Here is a 24504-nt window from a genome sequence, read left to right on the forward strand (position 1 = left end):
ACATTTCGCGTAAGAATCACCAAGGTGTATTTCCGAGTGCAAGACGCAAGAAAATGACCGGTGTTGGTATAGCGTACCCTCCGCCACGCACCGTGCGGTGGCTTGCTGAAGAGTAATGTGTAGAGACACTCTACGCAAACATTTACTCTGAAGCGCCAAAAAAGCTGGTATAAGCATGCGTATTCAAATAGAGAGATGAGTAAACAGGCAGAATACGGCGCTGCGGTCGGAAACACCTACACTCCTGGAAATGGAAAAAAGAACACATTGACACCGGTGTGTCAGACCCACCATACTTGCTCCGGACACTGCGAGAGGGCTGTACAAGCAATGATCACACGCACGGCACAGCGGACACACCAGGAACCGCGGTGTTGGCCGTCGAATGGCGCTAGCTGCGCAGCATTTGTGCACCGCCGCCGTCAGTGTCAGCCAGTTTGCCGTGGCATACGGAGCTCCATCGCAGTCTTTAACACTGGTAGCATGCCGCGACAGCGTGGACGTGAACCGTATGTGCAGTTGACGGACTTTGAGCGAGGGCGTATAGTGGGCATGCGGGAGGCCGGGTGGACGTACCGCCGAATTGCTCAACACGTGGGGCGTGAGGTCTCCACAGTACATCGATGTTGTCGCCAGTGGTCGGCGGAAGGTGCACGTGCCCGTCGACCTGGGACCGGACCGCAGCGACGCACGGATGCACGCCAAGACCGTAGGATCCTACGCAGTGCCGTAGGGGACCGCACCGCCACTTCCCAGCAAATTAGGGACACTGTTGCTCCTGGGGTATCGGCGAGGACCATTCGCAACCGTCTCCATGAAGCTGGGCTACGGTCCCGCACACCGTTAGGCCGTCTTCCGCTCACGCGCCAACATCGTGCAGCCCGCCTCCAGTGGTGTCGCGACAGGCGTGAATGGAGGGACGAATGGAGACGTGTCGTCTTCAGCGATGAGAGTCGCATCTGCCTTGGTGCCAATGATGGTCGTATGCGTGTTTGGCGCCGTGCAGGTGAGCGCCACAATCAGGACTGCATACGACCGAGGCACACAGGGCCAACACCCGTCATCATGGTGTGAGGAGCGATCTCCTACACTGGCCGTACACCACTGGTGATCGTCGAGGGGACACTGAATAGTGCACAGAACATCCAAACCGTCATCGAACCCATCGTTCTACCATTCCTAGACCGGCAAGGGAACTTGCTGTTCCAACAGGACAATGCACGTCCACATGTATCCCGTGCCACCCAACGTGCTCTAGAAGGTGTAAGTCAACTACCCTGGCCAGCAAGATCTCCGGATCTGTCCCCCATTGAGCATGTTTGGGACTGGATGAAGCGTCGTCCCACGCGGTCTGCACGTCCAGCACGAACGCTGGTCCAACTGAGGCACCAGGTGGAAATGGCATGGCAAGCCGTTCCACAGGACTACATCCAGCATCTCTACGATCGTCTCCATGGGAGAATAGCAGCCTGCATTGCTGCGAAAGGTGGATATACACTGTACTAGTGCCGACATTGTGCATGCTCTGTTGCCTGTGTCTATGTGCCTGTGGTTCTGTCAGTGTGATCATGTGCTGTATCTGACCCCAGGAATGTGTCAATAAAGTTTCCCCTTCCTGGGACAATGAATTCACGGTGTTCTTATTTCTATTTCCAGGAGTGTATATAAGACGACGAGTGTCTGGCGCAGTTGTCAGATCGGTCACTTGCTACAATGGCAGGCTATCAAGATTTAAGTGAGTTTGAACGTGGTGTCCTAGTCGGCGTACGAGCGATGGGACACAGCATCTCAGAGGCAGCGATGATGTCGGGATTTTCCCCTTCGACCATGTCACGAATGTACGGTGAATATCAGGAATACGATAAAACTACAAATCTGCAACATCGCTGCGACCGGAAAAAGATCCTGCAAGAACGGGACCGACGACGACTGAAGAGAATCGTTCGACGTGACAGAAGTGCAACCCTTACGCACATTGCTGCAGATTTCAATGCTGGAGTACCAACAAGTGTCAGCATGTGAACCATTCAACGAAACATCATCGATATGGGGTTTCGGAGCCGAAGGCCCAGTCGTGTACCCTTGATGACTGCACGACACAGAGGTTTACGCCTCGCCTGGGCCCGTCAACATCGGCAATGGACTGTTGATGACTGGAAACATGTTGCGTGGTCGGAAGAGTCTCGTTTTAAATTGTATTGAACGGATGGACGTGTACGCATGTGGAGAAAGCCTTGAAAGCTCTCTGTTGGATTCCTTTCATGTTAATTTCTTAAATCTGTTGTCATTTACGGCATAAATTCCTCTTCTAAATTTACTGTGGTGTTTCTGACTATCTGGGAGGAGACCAAGCAGTGAAACGTGTTGCTTTTACACATAAACAAGAATGATCTGTCACACTACTACACTTTAAAACACAGTTTATATGTAATTCATGTCACAAAGTCTCATATGGAACCTACATCCGCTTTCTTTTATATACTGTATATGATAAGATACTGTCATCCCCCTTCCCTTCTGTGTGAGAGGATAAATGAGCAAATGTATTTCTAGTTGCATGCTTGAGGGTAGCAGACAAGCCTGTCTGCTAGAGAACAGTAGGACCAACGTCGGAACAGGTAGCTACGCTTTCTAAAAGCAGAGAGGTTTCTGTTCTTAGTATGGTCCTGTCCGTCCCTTGTCATGTTGGTATAGGAAGCTGCCTCTCTGGTCACTTCCGTTTGTATCTGTTAAGCACGCTCGGTAGGAGCGCAGGTCAGTCTGTCCGCGGCGAGCGTCTGAAGTGGTAAGATCTCCGGCTAAGCGCGTGTCTGCCAAGTCCTTAGGACAATGGATTTCTTAAGTTCAGCCTAACTGAAAATTTAATCACCTTTATTTCAGGTTTAGCTCTAAAATATCTAAGGTTATCTTAAATTGCAACGCAGTGTAATTCGAGTGTGAAGTTCAGAGTATCTTCCGGTAGTTGCTTTGTCACTACTTTGTGAGTAAAGTGGAACAACGTGTTGATCCGTAACTCTAACTAAGATCATCAATCTTAAATGCGAATGTGCGTGAGATTATAACGTCTCGTCTTGACAATATTTTTCAATGTAGCAACTTTTCTTTATCTTCAACCCACGTGGGATGTACTTCGTGAGACCAGTACCACTAACCAGTTCGAGGTTTTTCTTTTGTAAATTGCTTTTCGATCTAATTTATTTTAATTATCGAAATTATTGTGGAGTTATACTCTTTGTGTAAACCAAGTTGACCACGTGAAGCATGTGGTGTAATCATCAAAGTAGCCCTCAGCTATTCTTTTCGGGAAGATTTCACACAGAGTTAGTATGAATTTAGTATACCAGTGTGTGGTAATTACATGACGGACAGGACTGTGCTACGAACGTAACTTCTTTGGGTGAAAATTGAATCGGTTGGTTGTGGTTAATTTCCTCTTGCATATGTTTCAACGTTCTTTGTGTGTTATTTTATGAATGCAGTGTTGTATGTAGTCTCCCAATCTTGGCTCCCTATTTGATGTGTTCCGTAAGATTACAAACTCACATTTACACAATCCTAAATAAGGCACCAGTTTAGTTATGAATCAAGTTTGATATGCTGAAATTTTAACGGAACAATGATCAATGTTAAAATAAATGTCCACATATAAACTGATTTATTTCTTTTTATTTAAATTGTCTTTTTACATATATATCACCGGTTATCGTAAGATGAATACTAAAACATTATAATTAATGTCAGTCTGGTTGGGAATTCGGTAAGCTATACTGGATACCTGGTGAAACAGTTGCGCAGTAATGCAAGGTTAACTTCCTCAGATAGCTCACAGCTTCTAGCCCACTTTTATGGTCTTGAACATCAGCACCGCTTTCAGAACAAATTAATGTAACAACATTACAACCTCACAAACCCGTGGCCAGTGCACCTCAGTGGGGTACTGTTCAAGCTGGTGGAGGCTTTGTAATGGTGTGGTGCGCGTGCAATTGGAGTGATATGGCACACCCGATACGTCTAGATACAACTTGAAACACGTATGTAACATAGCAGCGATGGCGAGGCATTGTAGCATCTGTGACCAGAGAGTTTGCGCTTGACCGCGCGAGTGTTGCGAGCGGTTCTCAGTACTCTGTGGGCAGTCGTTGCGAGTCTGTAGCTCTGTGTAGTCGTGCAGAGCAGTACACTAATAGTCGTCATGCAGAGCGGTCGGTCAATAGTAGCAGCCCAGTGCGGTTGTGTGGTGTAGGCGGTCGGCAACACTGGTCAAGATGCTGAATGAGGTACACTGTTAATTAATATAATCATTAGACAATGTAAAACTTATTTATTGTAATCAATCTCTAACAAGTCCCCCAATAATAATTTTGATTTCAAAAGCATTTTTCAAAAAATTTTATTTTTTTATTGAACTAAAGATTTCGTTGCACTTCCCATTTCATTCCACTTCTTTTGAAGAAAAATTTCAGTAAATTCACAAAAAAAAAGGAATAATATTATTTGCAATGCAGTTCCTCCAAGCCGTGCGCAGAAATAAGAGCAGAAATTTGACATCCAGTTATTCTGAGGTAAGACTTTAATTATGATTGTTTTACACAGGGCCAAAGACCGATGTTTCGGTTTAATTGAATTTTCTTGTCACTGAATGGACTTTAATTTTTGGTGAAGAATTTATATTTGAGTCAGATTGCGAATTTCACATTTTGTTCCCATTGTCAGTACATTTCATTGTGGGCAGGTTACGCATAGAGCAATGTTCATTAGTATTCTTAAATAATATTGTCATTCATGTAAATTTTTTGTGGCGAGGTTATACTCGGCTCCCATTTCTATTAAGTATTGTCTTTCTTTTTTCTTTTAAAATATTGTGGGGAGGTTACAAACTCTGACAGATGACACATACGTAATCAAATTTGGGAAACATTTTTTTGGAACAGAGATCAATAGAATATTATATTTTAACTTAAGTTCAGTCTTGATCACAACACTTATGTCTCAATAACATAGGTGACCGGTTTCCGTTATATTTATATAACCATCTTCAGACCTGTGAATTAATTTTAGAAAATACTAGAGACCAATCTTAAAATAAAATGAAAAGTGTCTAATGACGACAAAATTTTTTAACAAGATAAAATAAAGCTTATTATACCCATGGCTTCCTTGGAGGATGGTAGGCGGAGCTCTCTTCAGCTGCTACGAAGTCAACTGATGGTTATGAGTGCTGAGCATGAACTTAAATATGCAGAGGCTCCGCCTACTTCCTCTCACACTACTTCACAACTGCCAATCAGCGTTCACAATACGACGCTATCGTCAAAGTATAAAAGTACGAAATACACTAATAACATAAAATTGATTCATTTAAAATGTCTGATAAACAGATAGTTAGTATGTGTAAAACTTATTTATATTTTAGATAAAAACGGTAAACTACGATGTGTAATAGCCGTGCCCTCTATGGGCAACCTTAATACTATTAGAGTTTCAGTTAAATCAAAGACGTAAAAGTCCCATGAGTTGTGGTATATATCGATTATACCGCGTCGCCTACATCATAATTGCATCTTTGATGGATGTTGCAGAATCGTCTTACTTTAACTGTAGTTTTCATAGTGACCTTCTTTATAACAGTAGGGTAGCAGCCAAGAGTACGTTCCGCATTATGTATGTCTGAATAACTGATTAGACCGCTGATTAAATATTTAAAACTCATCGATCTAATAGATTATATAATAATCTATCACAATGTAATAAAATTTTTATATGTTGTATAGCATATTGTTCATACATAACTTTTTCCATGGGTATAGCTAATCTTATATTTTAAAACAAAAGAGTAGGTGCATCTTCATTATAAAATTTCGTCGAAAAGGTCATAAAAATATTTTTCACGAAAAATCTAATTGTTCATTGAGCAGCATTGATGATTTGGTTTTCAAATGAGCGTATATATATGGATTTCTTGTAAGATATTCATAAGTAAGCCTTTATTTGCATAACGAAGAACTTGTAGATTCTGCTCTGCTGTCCCCTCAGCATGGTTATTAAATGTTATGTGATGGCCGAATACAGATTTTGTTCGTGAGGTACCCGACCTATGTTCTTTGTACCTTACTGCAAAATTTCGATCTCTTTGGCCGATATATATTTTCTTACGGTCTCTACATTAGATCTTATACACTCCCGATTTGGTAAATTTTTCGTTATCTTTACTTATGGTATGTCTTAGTTTTTTGTTGTAAAGCATTGTGAGTTGTGAATGCTATTGTTATTCCAGAATTTTTGAATAAATTAGTAATTTTATCTGAGATGTTACCCATATATGCCATCTTCATATATTCTGGATTACCTGGAGTACATTGTGATTATTGCACTTTATTAAAAATGATATCTACATGTCGTGTGTCGAAAGAGTTGCTTTTCGCAATTTGTTTTAAGATGGTCATTTCCTTTTTGATCTCATTAGCTTCCAGCGGTGATTTCATTTTAAGATTGCTCTCTAGTATTTTCTAAAATTAATTCACAGGTCTGAAGATGGTTATATAAATATAACCGAAACCGGTCACCTATGTTATTGAGACGTAAGTGTTGTGATCAAGACTGAACTTTAGTTAAAATATAACATATCTAATCATCCTGTCTGATCACCTGCATCCATTCGTGTCCATTATGCTTTCCAACGGACTCGGGCAATTCCAGCAGGACACTGCGACGCCCCACACGTCCGGAATTGCTACAGAGAGGCCCCAGGAACATTCTTCTGAGTTTAAACTCTTGCGCTGGCCACTCAACTCCCCAGAGGTGAATGTTATTGAGCATTTTTGGGATGCCTTGCAACATGCTGTTCAGAGATCTCCACCCCTCGTTGTTGTTGTTGTTGTCTTCACTCCTGAGACTGGTTTGATGCAGCTCTCCATGCTACTCTATCCTGTGCAAGCTTCTTCATCTCCCAGTACTTACTGCAACCTACATCCTTCTGAATCTGCTTAGTGTATTCATCTCTTGGTCTCCCTCTACGATTTTTACCCTTCACGCTGCCGTCCAATGCTAAATTTGTGATCCCTTGATGCCTCAGAACATGTCCTACCAACCGGTCGCTTCTTCTTGTCAAGTTGTGCCACAAACTCCTCTTCTCCCCAATTCTATTCAATACTTCCTCATTAGTTATGTAATCTACCCATCTAATCTACAGCATTCTTCTGTAGCACCACATTTCGAAAGCTTCTATTCTCTTCTTGTCCGAACTATTTATCCTCCATGTTTCACTTCCATACATGGCTACACTCCATACAAATACTTTCAGAAACGAGTACCTGACACTTAAATCTATACACGATGCTAACAAATTTCTCTTCTTCAGAAACGCTTTCCTTGGCATTGGCCGTCTACATTTCATATCTTCGACCATCATCAGTTATTTTGCTCCCCAAATAGCGAAACTCCTTTACTACTTTAAGTGTCTCATTTCCTAGTCTAATTCCCTCAGCATCACCCGACTTCATTCGACTACATTCCATTATCCTCGTTTTGCTTTTGTTGATGTTCATCTTATATCCTCCTTTCAAGACACTGTCCATTCCGTTCAACTGCTCTTCCAAGTCCTTTGCTGTCTCTGACAACTACAATGCCATCAGTGAACCTCAATGTTTTTATTTCTTCTCCATGGATTTGAATACCTACTCCGAATTTTTGTTTTGTGTCCTTTACTGTTTGCTCAATATACAGATTGAATAACATTGGGGAGAGGCTACAACCCTGTCTCACTCCCTTCCCAACCACTGCTTCCCTTTCGCGTCCCTCGACTCTTACAACTGCCATCTGGTTTCTGTACAAATTGTAAATAGCCTTTCGCTCCCTGTATTTTACCCCTGCCACTTTTAGAATTTGAAAGAGAGTATTCCAATCAACATTGTCAAAAGCTTTCTCTAAGTCTACAAATGCTAGAAACGTAGGTTTGCCTTTCCTTAATCTTTCTTCTAAGATAAGTCGTAGGGTCGGTATTGCCTCACGTGTTCCAACATTTCTACGGAATCGAAACTGATCTTCCCCGAGGTCGGCTTCCCCTCGTAGTCTTACGGATTTATGGACAGCCCTCCATCATTCACGGCCCCAAACCCCTCCAGCAGTGGTTCAGACGTTAGTCGAGTCCCGGCCGTGTCGTGTTGCGTTACTTCTGCGTCCTCGCGGGGCGCTGCACGGTGTTAGGGAGTGTACTAGTTTCTTTGTTTCGTTGGCTCTTCAGTATAGCAGACGGTCTCAGACATGCGATCTACTGCAAAAAATGGTTTAAATGGCTCTGAGCACTATGGGACTTAACATCTGAGGTCATCAGTCCGCTAGAACTTAGAACTACTTAAACCTAACTAACCTAAGGACATCAGACACACCCATGCCCGAGGCAGGATTCGAACCTGCGGCCGTAGCGGTTCCGGACTGAAGCGCTTAGAACCGCTCGGCGACGATCTACTGCAGGCGGAAACAGGTGGGCTACACAGATTCCGTCCCGGTAGTGAGTGGGAAGAGCCCACACACTGCCACAAACAATGCCGACCCCGTAGAGAAAGGCGGAAAGGGGAGTGGAGGATACGTGCGGCCGCAGTGGTCTGCGGCGTCATTCCGACTCTCCTGCCTCTGTCGGCACCCTGCACCGTGGACAGCGCCTGAGCAAGTGCGGTGCTGATCCAGTGGACACTAGGTGGACAAACGACCGGTACTCGCACAACGCTTCGTTGAGCACTGTACACAAGGTGGACAATATTTAGTGGGGTTCATTTTGGATACGCTCTGCTGTGTCAGATTCTGACGGTAGGGGCAGACGGCTGTTAACGAGAGTCGAAAGACATGTAACACACGCTGTGTCTGAAAACGTAGGGATCGGAAAAACCGACCGGTTAAAAGCGATACCGGTAGTTCAGTTCTGAATAACAGGTATTTTTCGGCATTTGTTGGGTCTCTGTTATAGCAGTTGTTCTTTATTTAGTAACAAATAGAAAAAAAATCGTAGTATCAATTAGCTGTATTAGCGGCTGTAAGATGTTTCGTCTTAAATTTAAAAAAAAGGAGTAATTTTTACTCGTAAAATTCGTATCGGTTTCAATTACTGCGTTATTATACAAAATGGCGAAAAGCGATGAGTGCTATTTTACAAGAGTGCAGACAGAAACGAGCGACAAACACATGGCACAGCACTGCTGAGACAATGATGCCGCCGTTGCCGCTGTGTCGCGGTTAGAGGTAGCTCTCTCGCAGTCTCCGACGAATATGCGTCGTGCTGCAGAAAGGTGCCAACCCTAACCCAGAAATATTTTTACAAAGTGACCTAGCAACGAAGCGCAACGCTTCATTTGGTTTAAGAGATTAAAGATTTGTCTGCCATTTCCGTGAAATAATAAAAGAGGATGGAAATTACGGCAGCAGTGACGAATTAAAAACTGTTGCCTACAACTGTTCATTCGTAGTACGCAGTAAAAATAGAAAATAGTTCATGTGTTGCCTGTGTCTACATAATATGCCTGTATCTGCTTGTAGACCTTATAAACGGACGTGTTAACACGAAAAACAGAGTTCTTCAACCCCAATTTTTCCACTTTACCACTGAATATTCGCAACGCCGAAATGATGCTATAATCACCGATTACAACATGATTTTGAGCAGCGCTTCAAAAAATTAGAATCAATAATTACACCAGTGATTTCTGTAGAATTCAGCCACTTATCACATTTCGAGGAAATCTCTTATTTACCGACCGTATCTAATTTAATATTTTGATTCTACGTATCTTGAAACTGAGAGTCAAAATTTTTTGAGTCTTTCTTAGATTTCTAAGATTATTACAGGAAATAATAAGGATAAAAAATAAAAAATCGGTTATTTAACAAACCATTAATTTTGGGTGCTTTTAACAGTCACATTAAACTGGCATCGGAAAAATAATTATATTAGCGTGGTTTCAGCGGTAACCTCTATCCCTACTGAGAAGGGAGTGAGACAGCATTGTAGCTTCTCACCAATTTTATTCGATCTGCGCATTGAGCAAGCAGTAAACGAAATCAAGGAGAAAGTTGGAAACTCCATTAAAGTTGAGCGAGCCGATTATGTGAAGGGACAGCAGTGGACTTACAAGAGCAGTTGAACAGAACACACAGTCTTCAAAAGAGGTTATAACGATTATCAATGAAAGTAAAACAAAGATGATGGAAAGTAGTTGAATTAAACCCAGCGATGAAGAGGGAATTACGCAAGGAAAAGGAATTCTAAAAGTAATTGATTAGTGTGGCTATTTGGATGGCAGAGTAACTGACAATTGCGGAAGCAGAGAGAGTACAGAATGCAGGCTGGGAACAGCAAGAAAATCGTTTCTGAAGACGAGAAAGTTGTTCACATCGAATACAAGTTCAAGTGTTAGGAAGTCTTTTCTGAAAGTACTTGTATGGAGTATAGCCATGTATGGAAGCTAAGTATGGACGATAAATAGTTTAGACAAGAAGAGAATAGAAGCTTTTGTAACGTCGTGCTACAGAAGAATGCTGAAGATCAGATATGTCGATCTCGTAACTAATGAGGAGGTACTTAATAGAATTGGGGAGAAGAGGAATTTATGCTAGGGATTGGTTGGTAGGGCACGTTCTGAAGTATCAAGGGGTCACCAGTTTAGTACTCGAGGGAAGCGTGGGGGGTAAAAATAGTATAGGGAGACCAGGAGATGAATACAATAAGCAGATTCAGAAGGATTTAGGTTTCAGTAGTTACTCGGAGAGAGTTGCACAGGGCAGAGTAGCGCGCATAGCTGGATCATACCAGTTTCTGGCCTGAACATGACAACAGGCTTAAAACGCAACAGAAAAGAAAACTTCAGCGATAAGTCCCTACTCTTTAGACTCAAGTTGATAGGTTTCCCTGTCTCAAACGTCTAGGCGCTCCCGAGTTCCTCGCAGTACTAGTGACCGTTTCTCCGCAATCAGTTTTTAGTAAAAATTCTCTCAATTGTTTTCCTCTTTCATTAACTCGTCAGTCCCTCGAATTTTCTGAGCATTCTGTGAACAAGGTGCTCACTCGTTCCGTGGCGAAGAAGACTAGATTCGAGTGTTGGCACTAACCTGACAAACAGATAATTAAGTTAGGTACCACAGTAAGCATCCAGAGTTAACCTTACAACTGTTCTAACATGTTTACAAAACACCAGATAGTTGCTTCTGGAAAGTTAGTTTAGTCTGCCGTATTGAGCCATTACGAATGCTGCACATTACGTAGCAGGCTATTACTCACGATTACGCTGCGTTCATATTGCCCATTTGGCCTCAACTAACCTAGTATGTGTCTTATCAAGCTCTCCATAACATTAGTTTCCAAGCAGATTTTCCATGCCGATAAAAATCTGCCGTATGCCTTTTAAGATTGCTGTATCCTCTACAAAATGCAATATGTAGCTTTATCGCAGACGATGGTCAACAAACTACAAGTCCCGCAGAAAAACAGACTGTCTGTAGAGATTGACTTGATAGTTTGTGTAGAGAACGCATTCCTGTCAAGATTGCAGCAGCACCACCACCAGAAAGTAAAGGTACGAAGTGCAAATATGAAAAAAAAATTGCTATGTTTGGTCACCAGTTCCAACGCGTACGGTATTTTTAAGAATCGGACTTAAAAGAAGAAATAAGTGACTAGCGGCCAACTGTTCAGTTAATTTTGTCAGCCGCGCGGGATTAGCCGAGCGGTCTCAGGCGCTGCAGTCATGGACTGTGCGGCTGGTCCCGGCGGAGGTTCGAGTCCTCCCTCGGGCATTGGTGTGTGTGTTTGTCCTCAGGACGATTTAGGTTAAGTAGTGTGTAAGCTTAGGGACTGATGACCTTAGCAGTTAAGTCCCATAAGATTTCACACACATTTGAACATAATTTTGTCATAATACTTCCAGGCTTACGCTTACAATCGCACTGTATTCTTACAACTATTATTAATTTTGCTTTATAATTAAGTGAGAAGTATAGCCTGAATATAGCAATTCGAAATTTATTCGACATTTCACCAGTAATATTATGATACTCAGTAGGAGATGAAATTTTGTCATTCTAAAATTTTGTAAGAGTAAGTACGTATGTATTGGGAAAACATAACTGCTATTTTATAAAACAAACAGTATAATCATTGAAAATGCCAGAGAAACGTGAGTAGAAAAGTAAGAGTAAACATTTACGATCCTTTTTCGTTAGTCTTTCTCGAGACAGTCTTCTCGCTTGTTGTAGCGAATGCGTGAGCCGAGCAAAACTCCTGACTTGTATGGAAAAACGGAAGGTAGTTTTATATAAATCACATCCAAGATATATAGTATGAAGTGAAGAAACGTTTATGCGCTGATTAATCATTACATATACTAAGATAATTCAGTTTTAAGTCAAGACCCAGCAACGAAAATATCCGATTCGCCTCTGTTATGACTAAGAGGGGAATAACTATTGAAAGAAGCAGCGACTTAACAGGCCTCCCAAGAATTACAAGAAAACGAGGGGTAAGAAGTTTGAACTTGACACCATTTCGCACACTGGACTGCGTGGCAGCGTCAGCGAACGGGCATAACAGATTTTCCTAAGATAGACGGGCTCACCTTCATAATAATACGTACAAATTAACATATCAATACGTAATTACATAACTGTCTCTCTCTCTCTCTCTCCCTCTCTCTCTCAAACACACACACACACACACACACACACACACACACACACACACACACACACACACACACACACACATCCGTCGCTTCGCTCACATAGACTGTATGTTGTTCAGAAACCACCGTCTTGGCTTTTCACTCTAATTAAGACCATAGAAGCATGGTCTTATCCGAATGTAATTACAGAAAGTAGTTCTAGTAGCTGGAGTCCATTAATCATACCTTTTGGATTCTTCTGGCAACTTTCATCCCCTAACAAATATTTCTTTATATATGCAACCTAGAAGTGACATACCAACTTTCATAAATTTAACTGTAAATTTTTTTTAATGTAGCAAAATATTTCCTTAAAACTTTTATTCCCATATTGCAATCTCTAAGGGGGAAACACTGAAACAGGTATTTTTTTATTTCTAGCCGAGAAATCAAATACCAGTAGTCACAGATACACCTCGGATTTTAGATAAAAACTTATTTTGTTCCTCATTAAATAAATGCAATAAAAGTTGTACATACGCAATTTACGCCAATTTATGATCGAAAACGCTAGTATTATAGCACCTAAAAATACCTGATTTTCGGTTAGTACCTGATTGTACCTGTTGTTGTTGTGGTCTTCAGTCCAGAGACAGGTTTGATGCAGCTCTCCATGCTACTCTATCCTGTGCAAGCTTCTTCATCTCCCAGTACCTAATGCAACCTACATCCTTCTATATCTGTTTAGTGTAGTCATCTCTTGGTCTCCCTCTACGATTTTGACCCTCCACGCTGCCGTCCAATGCTAAATTTGTGATCCCTTGATGCCTCAGAACATGTCCTACCAACCGGTCCCTTCTTCTTGTCAAGTCGACCCACAAACTCCTCTTCTCCCCAATCCTATTCAATACCTCCTCATTAGTTATGTGATCTACCCATCTAATCTTCAGCATTCTTCTCTAGCACCACATTTCGAAAGCTTCTATTCTCTTCTTGTCCAAACTATTTATCGTCCATGTTTCACTTCCATACACATACTTCCAGAAACGACTTCCTGTCACTTAAATCTATACTCGATGTTAACAAATTTCTGTTCTTCGGAAACGCTTTCCTTGCCATTACCAGTCTACATTTTTATCCTCTCTACTTCGACCACCATCAGTTATTTTGCTCCCCAAATAGCAAAACTCCTTTGCTACTTTAAGTGTCTCATTTCCTAATCTAATTCCCTCAGCATCACCCGACTTAATTCGACTACATTCCGTTAACCTCGTTTTGCTTTTGTCGATGTTCATCGTACCTAAATTTTAAAATTCGAGTCAAATAAAATTTGTATAACTAAACGTACTGTTCTGGTCCTCCCGGCTACTTAGAAAACAGTAACTGAATGATAGCTGTGGACCGTCAGATGGACCGGCATGGCCTGCCTGACTGTTCAAAACACCTCCACAGTCTCCATTTAGTCGTTCAGCGTGCTGCTCGGCTGTGGCGAAATATTTCACACAGACAGTGTGTTTGTGGAAAGCGAGCCGTGCCGAACCATCTCTCAATCGTCAGCGGTTACAAGAATTTCCTGATTTCTCTACAGACAGAAGAGTTATTCACTGCAATGTGTGCGACAAAGACATAAGTAAAATGCTAACCTTTTATCCGCTACGCCCACTCAGTGATACAACTGTCTTTCGCGAGATAATATTGTTTCTAAACCCTTAATGTAGGTTAATTTCGCTAAGTAGGTCTCGTCCACAAAGTATTTCTCAATTTTTTTATTTAGGAACGTTAAACACCGGGCAAATTTAAAGAATAAATAAAACTTGAAACAAACGCTAAACCAAATCCAACAAACAGAAACGAATTTCATCTTGACCTGTGTTAGGCCATTGTTACAGCAGACATACCATTCAATGCAGTTGAAAATAGCCAGTTCGGAAGTTTTCTAGCATTTGTAGACTTAGAGAAAGCTTTTGACATTGCTGACTGGAATACTCTGTTTCAAATTCTGAAGGTGGCAGGGGTAAAATACAGGGAGCGAAAGGCTATTTACAATTTGTACAGAAACCAGATGGCAGTTATAAGAGTCGAGGGGCACCAAAGGGAAGCAGTGGTTGGGAAGGGAGTGAGACAGAGTTGTAGCCTCTCCCCGATGTTATTCAACCTGTATATTGAGCAAGCAGTAAAGGAAACAAAACAAAAATTCGGAGTAGGTATTAAAAGCCATGGAGAAGAAATAAAAACTTTGTGGTTCGCCGATGACATTGTAATTCTGTCAGAGACAGCAAAGGACTTGGAAGAGCAGTTGAACGGAATGGACAGTGTCTTGAAAGGAGGATATAAGATGACCCTCAACAAAGGAAAACCAGGATAATGGAATGTAGTCCAGTTAACTCGGGTGATGGTGAGGGTATTAGAATAGGAAATGAGACACTTAAAGTAATGGAGGAGTTTTGCTATTTGGGGAGCAAAATAACTGATGATGTTCGAAAGGGAGGATATAAAATATAGACTGGCAAAAGCAAGGAAAGCGTTTCTGAAGAAGAGAAATTTTGTTAATATCGAGTATAGATTTAAGTGTCAGGAAGTCGTTTCTGAAAGTACTTGTATGCAGTGTAGCCATGTATGGAAGTGAAACGTGGACGATAAATAGTCTGGACAAGAGGAGAATAGAAGCTTTCGATTGTGGTGGTACAGAAGAATGCTGAAGATTAGATTGGTATATCACATAACGAGGAGGTATTGAATTGGATTGGGAAGAAGAGAAGTTTGTGGCATAATTTGACTAGAAAAAGGGATCGGTTGGTAGGACATGTTCTGAGGCATCAAGGGATCACCAATTGAGTATTGGAGGGCAGCATGGAGGATAAAAATCGTAGAGGGAGACCAAGAGATGAATACACTAAGCAGATTCAGAAGGATGTAGGTTGCAGAAAGGACTGGGAGATGAAGAAGCTTGCACAGGATAGAGTAGGATGGAGAGCTGCATCTAACGAGTCTCAGGAGTGAAGACCACAACAACAACAGTGACCGCACCATTCCATGAGAGTCCACGCTGACAAATAACTATTTAGATACTTTATATGAAGATACGTTGGCAGGGTAAGGGAAGATAAAGGCGATTCTTACGTGTAGTTCTATGTCGATGAGGCATCTGACAGACAAGGTCGATGTGTGGCTAGTTTGATTGTTGCAAAGTTAGATCCTGACACTCGATCTGTACCTCATCTGATGTGCAGCAAGGAGTTAAGAAAGACTAACCCGGAAACAGTTGCTCACTTTGTTAATAAATAACGTAGTTTCTGCCATCAAAGAGTTTTTAGTAAAGCAGCTACAAGAGTCCAGTCATTTCGGTAGGAACTTCCCAGCGTACCACCTCCACCAGAACCCATACTTACTCGCTGGGAAACGTGGCTGGAGGCCGTGGAATACAACAGCGAGCATTTGGAAGACATTAAGAACATTGTTCTTAAATTGCGGGAGGAGCCGGTGGGCATTACTTCAGCTTAAGATTTTCTAAAGCACCCTACAGTTTCCAACGACGATACATACATAAAATCTCAGTATGGATTTTCGGTCCCTATCATTAGAGTGTTCAGGGAAACCGGTCTACACGCACCAGAGATGAAGACGTGACAGAAGAAAATCAACTTGGTCCCAGATTCTATTGGTATGAAAGTTAGTGAAAAACTAAAGACTGTGCTAGAAAAGACCACGACTGTCCAGTCTCTGGACAGTGGCTGACACCGTGTCAGGTGAATCAACACAACACGAGCGTGCGGCCCCAATCCGTCACGGCGACATCTGTTGGCGTGGAACGCTCATTCTCGGCATATAAGATTCTATTAACAGACAAGAGATGCAGTTCATCAACGGAAGAGCTGCAAAAAGCCTTAGTTATTTACTGTGACTGTAATTATGGACATGGACAATAATATAATGTGAATTTTTGTCAATCTATTTATCTTTCTAGACAATAAAATGTCAGAGTTTGGTCACCTATTTCGTCATTTTTGTAACCAATTTTTGTAAGTGATAGAACCTATTTTAGATACCTACTTTAAGATTTTCAGAACCTAAAAGTCCGAGGTCTAGTCGTAGATGCAGCCTTAAAATTCCTTTAGTAATTGTTTATTATTTATTTTCAAAAAAGCTTTCACCCACTACCATACCTTTCGTAAAACACCCTAACAATGATGATGATCGTATGGCATTGTTGGCCGGGGCAGTTCGGCCGCCGTATTACAAGTTCTTTTTAGTTGACGCCACTTTGGCGACTTGCTTCGTCAACGATGATGAAATGATGACGAATGACACACAAAACCCAGTCATCTCGAGGCAGAGAAAATCCCTGACCCCGCCGGGAATCGAACCCGGGACCTCGTGCGCAGGAAGCGAGAACGCTACCGCAAGACGACGAGCGGCGGACACTATAAGATCCACAGCCTCTCCAAATTTCAAGTTTCTGTCCTTCGCGGTCAGCGTCCAAATCGAACTACGTGCTTTAAACACGCGATGAAATATTTTGAGTTTTAACATCGTGCACCAACCGTGGTACTGTGTTTTATTTCTACATCCCAAAATGGCCTCCTACAGCAGACGAAATGGTTGTCACAGTTTAATAAATAAATGTGTTCTGCACTCTTTTTCGAATAACTATAAAACGATCAGTATCAACGTCCAAAGACAAACTCTTCCGAACTTTTTTTTTCCACTCAGTAAAATGTCGGTAACTGGGGTGGTATTACACAAGAGAAATTCGAAAACATCTTTAGGCAGTGGTGTACAGTTTCAACGTGTGTAACGTGCGGCATCACAAATGCGCCAGAAGCTTCTGTAACAGTACTCATCCACGGAGAACTGGTCCTGGCCGGGACACCATCTTCGACACACGGACTAACGCTACAGTTCATCCAAGTTTCCATGGCGCCATACGCATGAGTACTGGTTCGTTCTTACAATAGAGTAAAAATAGCAACCGAGCACAGCTTTCGTAAGAATTAACGTGTATTTCCACACAGCCAGCGTCCGACCATGTCAGTGTTCGACAAAAGAACGCAAACGAGTAACTCTTTTTGTGTTGCAACGTACAACACATACATCTTACTCATTTTATTTGGAGACTGATAACAATAGAGAGAGAGCACACCGACACGCGTGCAGCCGATGACGGCGCCACTAAACTGGACTTACTGAAAACTGCTTTCCGAAAATCGCTCACCAAAGGAGATGTAGTAAATATTTCAGAATTACAATCAGCAACAGCTGCCAACACGAGTAATTAAGGGAGGGAATCACATTAGGAGTCTGTTTGAAGCTGATTTTTTTATTGTTTTCGGCGGGAGGAATTAATTAGAATTTAATCAAATTTTGACATCATTTCATTCAAATTTCGAAACGTTTTTGAGAATTTTTTTTTAATAATTTCAGCTAAAAATGACATAATCACACTGTGATGTCCGCTGAAGGTTGTGAGTATAGTTCTCCAATTGCGTGCAGTATAGCCATTCCGATTTTCATCTAAAATGAAAAGGGTATTGATTTTACATTAATAACTTATTATCTAAGAATATGAACCTCGAGGCAACGAAAAGAATGAAAATTAAAATTTTGCAGGCATTGGAAGAATTTACTTCTATTTTCACGATTTTTCTCTAATTATGCAAAGAAAAGTACCCTTGAAATCATTGTATCACCTGACAAGTTCATGTAATTTGTAATTTTATAGAGAATCGTACTATTAATTTTGATGATGATCGGTTGTATACTTTTTGAGTTGGACTGTACGCAAATATGAAGAAAGTCATTTCGAGATAAGTACGTTTGAAAAATAAATTCTCGGAAACTAGAAATTCTAGGAAGTTAATAGTAATGTAAAATGCTTGCCGATTAATCTGCGATTCCAGCACCTTCTTCTTCCTCACAGGCTTCGTTTTGCGCTTCCAGCAATACTTTCCGAGCTTTCCGTTCTTCCTTCGATTCCTGTGAACTACGTCTATTCTGCCTGGTTATTCACGTGTTCGGTGTAACTAAATCTCTGCGTGCCTACTGCAATTCCTGCCCCGTTCGTGACCACAGAAGGGGTGAATTTCCTTCATTGAATAAACCCGCTGCTAAATACGATGTCAGTTCAACGAGTTTTAGTTCGGAGTGCAAGTGTTTAGGACCTAATCGCCAAATAGTGTGATTGAAATTTTTATTCGCATTTTGTATGTGGCCACCTAAACATCTCTCCAGTAATTCATCCCTCGATAAATCTTCATATACTGGAAGAATTTCCTTCTGTACGTCGGGATGAACTCGGTTCTAGGCTCATAGAATCAAAACGAATGTGAATTTCGTTTTGGAATTTTGACAGCATATGCACTCCCTGTTGTGCGCTAGTAGGTAGCACACCGGTCTCAGGGCTACAGCACCAAGTCACGACACCTGAAGATGGGCTTGTAAGAGCCCGAAACCGGTCGTGTGATAGTAAAAGAACTTTACAACTGGAGCGGTACTTTCAACGCCTGGTAGTCATGAATAGTTAAGCTAACGATTTATGCAATAAAAAAATCAAATTTTTTGAACCTCCTAGTATGGTTTACAGCTCAAGAAGTGTACTCGGGACCCCGTGCACGGGAAGCGAGAACGCTACGAAAGATCACGAGCTACGGTCTTTGGATGTTAAGAGGTTCATTAATTTAAAATCAGCCTTGAGCTGTTTTTCACAGTATGCAAGAAAAAACTTACTGTTGTCATTTATGCCCATATTTCATTTTTTCACTTACACTTCTCTTACAATTTTTTTCCAAACGTATGCTTGGATTTGCAGCCAACAGTGAAAATCCTGCACCTCCCGAGTGTGTATGTGCAGACTCAGCAACCTCTTAGCTTTATGATAGCGGCGCTGTGTACAGTACTGCAAAGCGTTATCCAGATTTGCGCAGAATGGAGGTAGCGACTAAATATTTTGATGTTTTTTTTCTATTCAGTTAGTTAGGTCATTCAGGGACAGTTACATTTGCTGTATTGTTTATCAGCTTTAGTTATTGGATCTGTGATCAGTTTTGCAAAACTAATTATCGTAGGTTTACGTAGTTTTTACTGATCAAAATTCTTGCAGTCAGACTGTTAACTTTTACAGTATGAAAGACTTGCCTTTACATTAGGAGAATTAATTATTGTTACAGTGCAGCCATGCCTTCACATTATGACAGCACGAGTTTCTACTACGCTTCAATATTACTTGTGCACAGCTTCTATTACTCTCCTAAATCGTTCACAGCGCAGGGCCTGCTACACTTCCACTGGAAACAGCAGGTGTGGCTTGTGTCTTGCTCGGCCACCTTCCGTCTATCACTGCCAACTGTCACCTCTCCAACAGGAAGCTGCGAATCCAGTCGCACAACTGAGACGATACTCCATAGGGGCGCAGTACGATTAGAAGGCTCTTGTGAGGTTGGGTGTCAAAAACTTTCTTACACTCTAGACACGTGCAATCAATTTAAGATGCCCTGTGTGGCAAAAGCGCTCTTTACTTCGTGCAAATTAAGAGCTATTTGTATTTCAAAAGAACGATATTTTCAGAATCCGCACTCATTATGTGTCAATAGGTTGTTTTCGTCTATGTATTTCAGAACGTTTAGCTTCAGTATACGTTCAAAAATACTACACACTAACGGTGTGGGTCTACAATTCGGCGGATAAATTCAATTTTCTTTAGGATTAAAAACAGCCGACCAGTTGCAAAGGATAAAGTAATCTTTACCTAGGTTTCGATAGATTTAAATCTGCCTACTTCAGAAGGCCGCCTTCTGAAGAAGATAGATTTAAATCTATCGAAACCTAGGTAAAGATTACTTTGCAACTGGTCGGCTGTTTTTAATCCTATTACGTGGAACCGTTGCTGTTGCGCAGCTATGTTTAAAATACTCAATTTTCTTTCTTATGTATTGGTGCACACTCGAACTGCTGTAGCGAAGGAAGCATTGAGCAAAGAGAGGGAATTGTTATACGGAAAAAGTAGATAAAAAAATGGTTCAAATGGCTCTGAGCACTATGGGACTTAACATATGTGGTCATCAGTCCCCTAGAACTTAGAACTACTTAAACCTGAATAACCTAAGGACATCACACACATCCATGCCCGAGGCAGGATTCGAACCTGCGACCGTAGCAGTCGCGCGGTTCCGGACTGAAGCGCCTATAACCGCTTGGCCACCGCGGCCGGCGAAAAAGCAGATAATGTATAATAAATGCAGTTGCGAATATGTTCAACCGGCAGCTGTGTAAAGGAATGCGGACACTGAATAAATTCGAGACATGAAGAGGGAGTACTAATTGCGAAATTGTATCTAATATATAAGAGTTTGTCCGTCTTCTATACCGTTCACGCGATAGCGATGAAAGTCTCACGAGTTATTGGGCAGACGCCAGCGAAATCATAGGGGTGCGGGTGGAAAAGGGTTCACATGAAAACTTAAGTCACAAACGAATGCAGCAATTTATGTCAAATTTTTGTACAAGACTCATTATTTGTATAATAACGCTACATGAGTTCTGTACCCCAGACACCCCTAGGAGTGGCAGTGGGGAGGTGGGGGTTGGGGGCAGGTAAGAAGCCACTCACTCACTCCGTCTTCAGGCGACGAGTGGCCTACCGAGCCCATCCGACCGCCGTGTCATCCTCAGAGGAGGATGCGGATAAAGGAGCGTGGGGTCAGCACACCGCTCTCCCGGTCGCTATGGTGGTATTCTTGACCGAATCCGCTACTATTCGGTCGAGTAGCTCCTCAGTTGGCATCACGAGGCTGAGTTCACCCCGAAAAATGGCAACAGCGCATGGCGGCCTGGCTCGTCACCCATCCAAGTGCCGACCACGCCCGACAGCGCTTAACATCGGTGATCTCACGGGAACCGGTGTATCCACTGCGAAAAGGCCGTTGCTGGTAAGAAGCCACAATATGTGAAATATTCGATAACGACCGATACTTGTATCAAATTCATAGTTCTCGGGGTCGCCAGACATATTGGTGACAGTCACGAAGACGTTTCGTCCCTAGAACTGGGGGTAGTGTAGGTGCCAAGGCAGCGCAGTATCAGGACAAAACGTGTAACGCCCGAAAGAATTTCCACCGATGTTTACTGCGATTCCCACTTCGTACGCGCATAAAAATACTGAGACAGTAATAAGACACCCCAGCACACCTATGGATGAGGGTCGGGGCGGAAACCGGTACCTACGTAGATCGAGAAAGAAGCATTCTACAGCATGCCAGGCGAAGCTAGTACGTAATAAAAATGAGCAACTACAACGAAACTATTTTCCGGCTCTTATCATTTCTAGTCACGGTCATGTAGAATTGTGTGACTGATTACGCTGTCGCCATTTGGCTTTTATTTCAAATCCTCCCGGATACAAATACTGCAAAAAATGGCTCTGAGCACTATGGGACTTAACATCTGCGGTCATCAGTCCCCTATACTTAGAAATACTTAAACCTAACTAACCTAAGGACATCGCACACAGCCATGCCCGGGGCAGGATTCGAACTTGCGACCGTAGCAGCAGTGGGGTTCCAGACCTAAGGGCCTAGAGCCGCTCAGCCACAGCGGCCGGCACAAATACTGCAATAGCATTGTAGCCAATGGGAAGTGATTCTTTACTGTCCTTTCGAAATTAATGTCTCGTGAAGCGTTTCAATCCCAAAGAAAGCAAGTGCTGACAGATGTGAAAATTACCGAACTATCAGCTTAATAAGTCACAGCTGCAAAATACTAACGCGGATTCTTTACAGACGAATGGAAAAACTGATAGAAGCCGACCTCGGGGAAGATCAGTTTGGAGTCCGTAGAAATGTTGGAACACGTGAGCCAATACTGACCCTACGACTTATCTTACAAGAAAGATTAAGGAAAGGCAAACCTACGTTTCTAGCATTTGTAGACTTAGAGAAAGATTTTGACAATGTTGATTGGAATACTCTCTTTCAAATTCTGATGGTGGCAGGGGTAAAATACAGGGATCGAAAGGCTATTTACAATTTGTACAGAAACCACATGGCAGTTATAAGAGTCGAGGGACATGAAGGGGAAGCAGTGGCTGGGAAGGGAGTGAGACAGGGTTGTTGCCTATCCCCGATGTTATTCAATCTGTATATTGAGCAAGCAATAAAGGAAACAAAAGAAAAGTTCGGAGTAGGTATTAAAATCCATGGAGAAGAGATAAAAACTTTGAGGTTCGCCGATGACACTGTAATTCTGTCAGAGACAGCAAAGGACTTGGAAGAGCAGTTGAACGGAATGGACAGTGTCTTGAAGGAGGATATAAGATGTACATCAACAAAATCAAAACGAGGATAAAGGAATGTAGTCGAATTAAGTCGAGTGATGCTGAGGGAATTAGATTAGGAAATGAGACACTTAAAGTAGTAAAGGAGTTTTGCTGTTTGGGGAGCAAAATAACTGATGATGGTCGAAGTAGAGAAGATATAAAATGTAGACTGGCAATAGCAAGGAAAGTGTTTCTGGAAAAGAGAAATTTGTTAACATCGAGTATAGATTTAAGTGTCAGAAAGTCGTTTCTGAAAGTATTTGTAAGGAGTATAGCCATGTATGGAAGTGAAACATGGACGATAAATAATTTAGACAAGAAGAGCATAGAAGCTTTCGAAATGTGCTGCTACAGAGGAATGCTGAAGATTAGATGGGTAGATCACATAACTAATGAGGAGGTATTGAATAGAATTGGGGAGAAGAGGAGCTTGTGCCACAACTTGACAAGAAGAAGGGACCGCTTGGTAGGACATGTTCTGAGACATCGTGGGATCACCAATCTAGTATTGAGGGGGGGGGGGGGGCAGCGTGGAGGGTAAAAACCGTAGAGGGAGACCAAGAGATGAATACACTAAGCAGATTCAGAAGGATGTAGGTTGCAGTAGGTACTGGGAGATAAGGAAGCTTGCACAGGTTAGAGTAGCATGGAGAGCTGCATCAAACCAGTCTCAGGGCTGAAGACCACAACAACAACAACAACAACAACATGACCGGAAGACAGACTGTGAGCGCGGAACGGAAGTTGTAGCTACACGCATGGGGCATTCCGTCTCGGAAATCGGTAGGAAATTCAATATTCCGACATCTAGAATGTCAAGGGTGTGGCGAGAATAGCAAATTTCAGGCGTCACCTCCCACCAGGGAAAAAGCAGTGGCCAACTGCCTCCATTTAACGGCCGAGAGGAGCGGCGTTTGCTTCGGTTGTCAGTGCTAACAGACAAGCAACACTGCGTGAAATAACCGCAGAAATCGATGTGAGGCGTAGGACGAATGTACACGTTGGGACAGAGCGGCGGACTTTGACGTTAGCGGTCCTTGGCAGCAGAATAAACGGACGCGAGAGCCCTCTGCTGACACCACGACGTCAGCTGCAGCGGCTCTCCAGGGCTCGTGGCAGTAGCAGTTGGGAAACCGTGATCTGGTCAGATGCGTCCCGATTTCAGTTGACATGAGCTGATGAGGTTCGACTGTGGCGCCGACCACACGAAGTCATGGGACCCAAATGTTGTGGTGGTTCGATAATGATGTGATCTGCGTTTACACGGAATGGATTGAATCCTCTGGTGGAACTGAACCGATCATTGACTGGATGGTTACCTTCGGCTACTTGCAGACCATCTGCAGCCACTCATGGACTTCAAGTTCCCATGACATGTGATTTCGCCAGCCAGGTTGCCCGGCAATTGAGAGGCCATTCCGAGCACAAGATCGTGCAGCGACAATCCTTTCGTAATTATACTCGACTGTAGAGGCAGTACGGCTGAATATTTCTGCAGGGGACCCGACTACTTGTCCAGTCCACGCCTCGTCGAGTTGCTGCAGGTAGGAGGAGGTC

This window comes from Schistocerca serialis, chromosome 3, assembly GCF_023864345.2.
Source record: "Schistocerca serialis cubense isolate TAMUIC-IGC-003099 chromosome 3, iqSchSeri2.2, whole genome shotgun sequence".
Lineage (NCBI taxonomy): Eukaryota > Metazoa > Arthropoda > Insecta > Orthoptera > Acrididae > Schistocerca > Schistocerca serialis.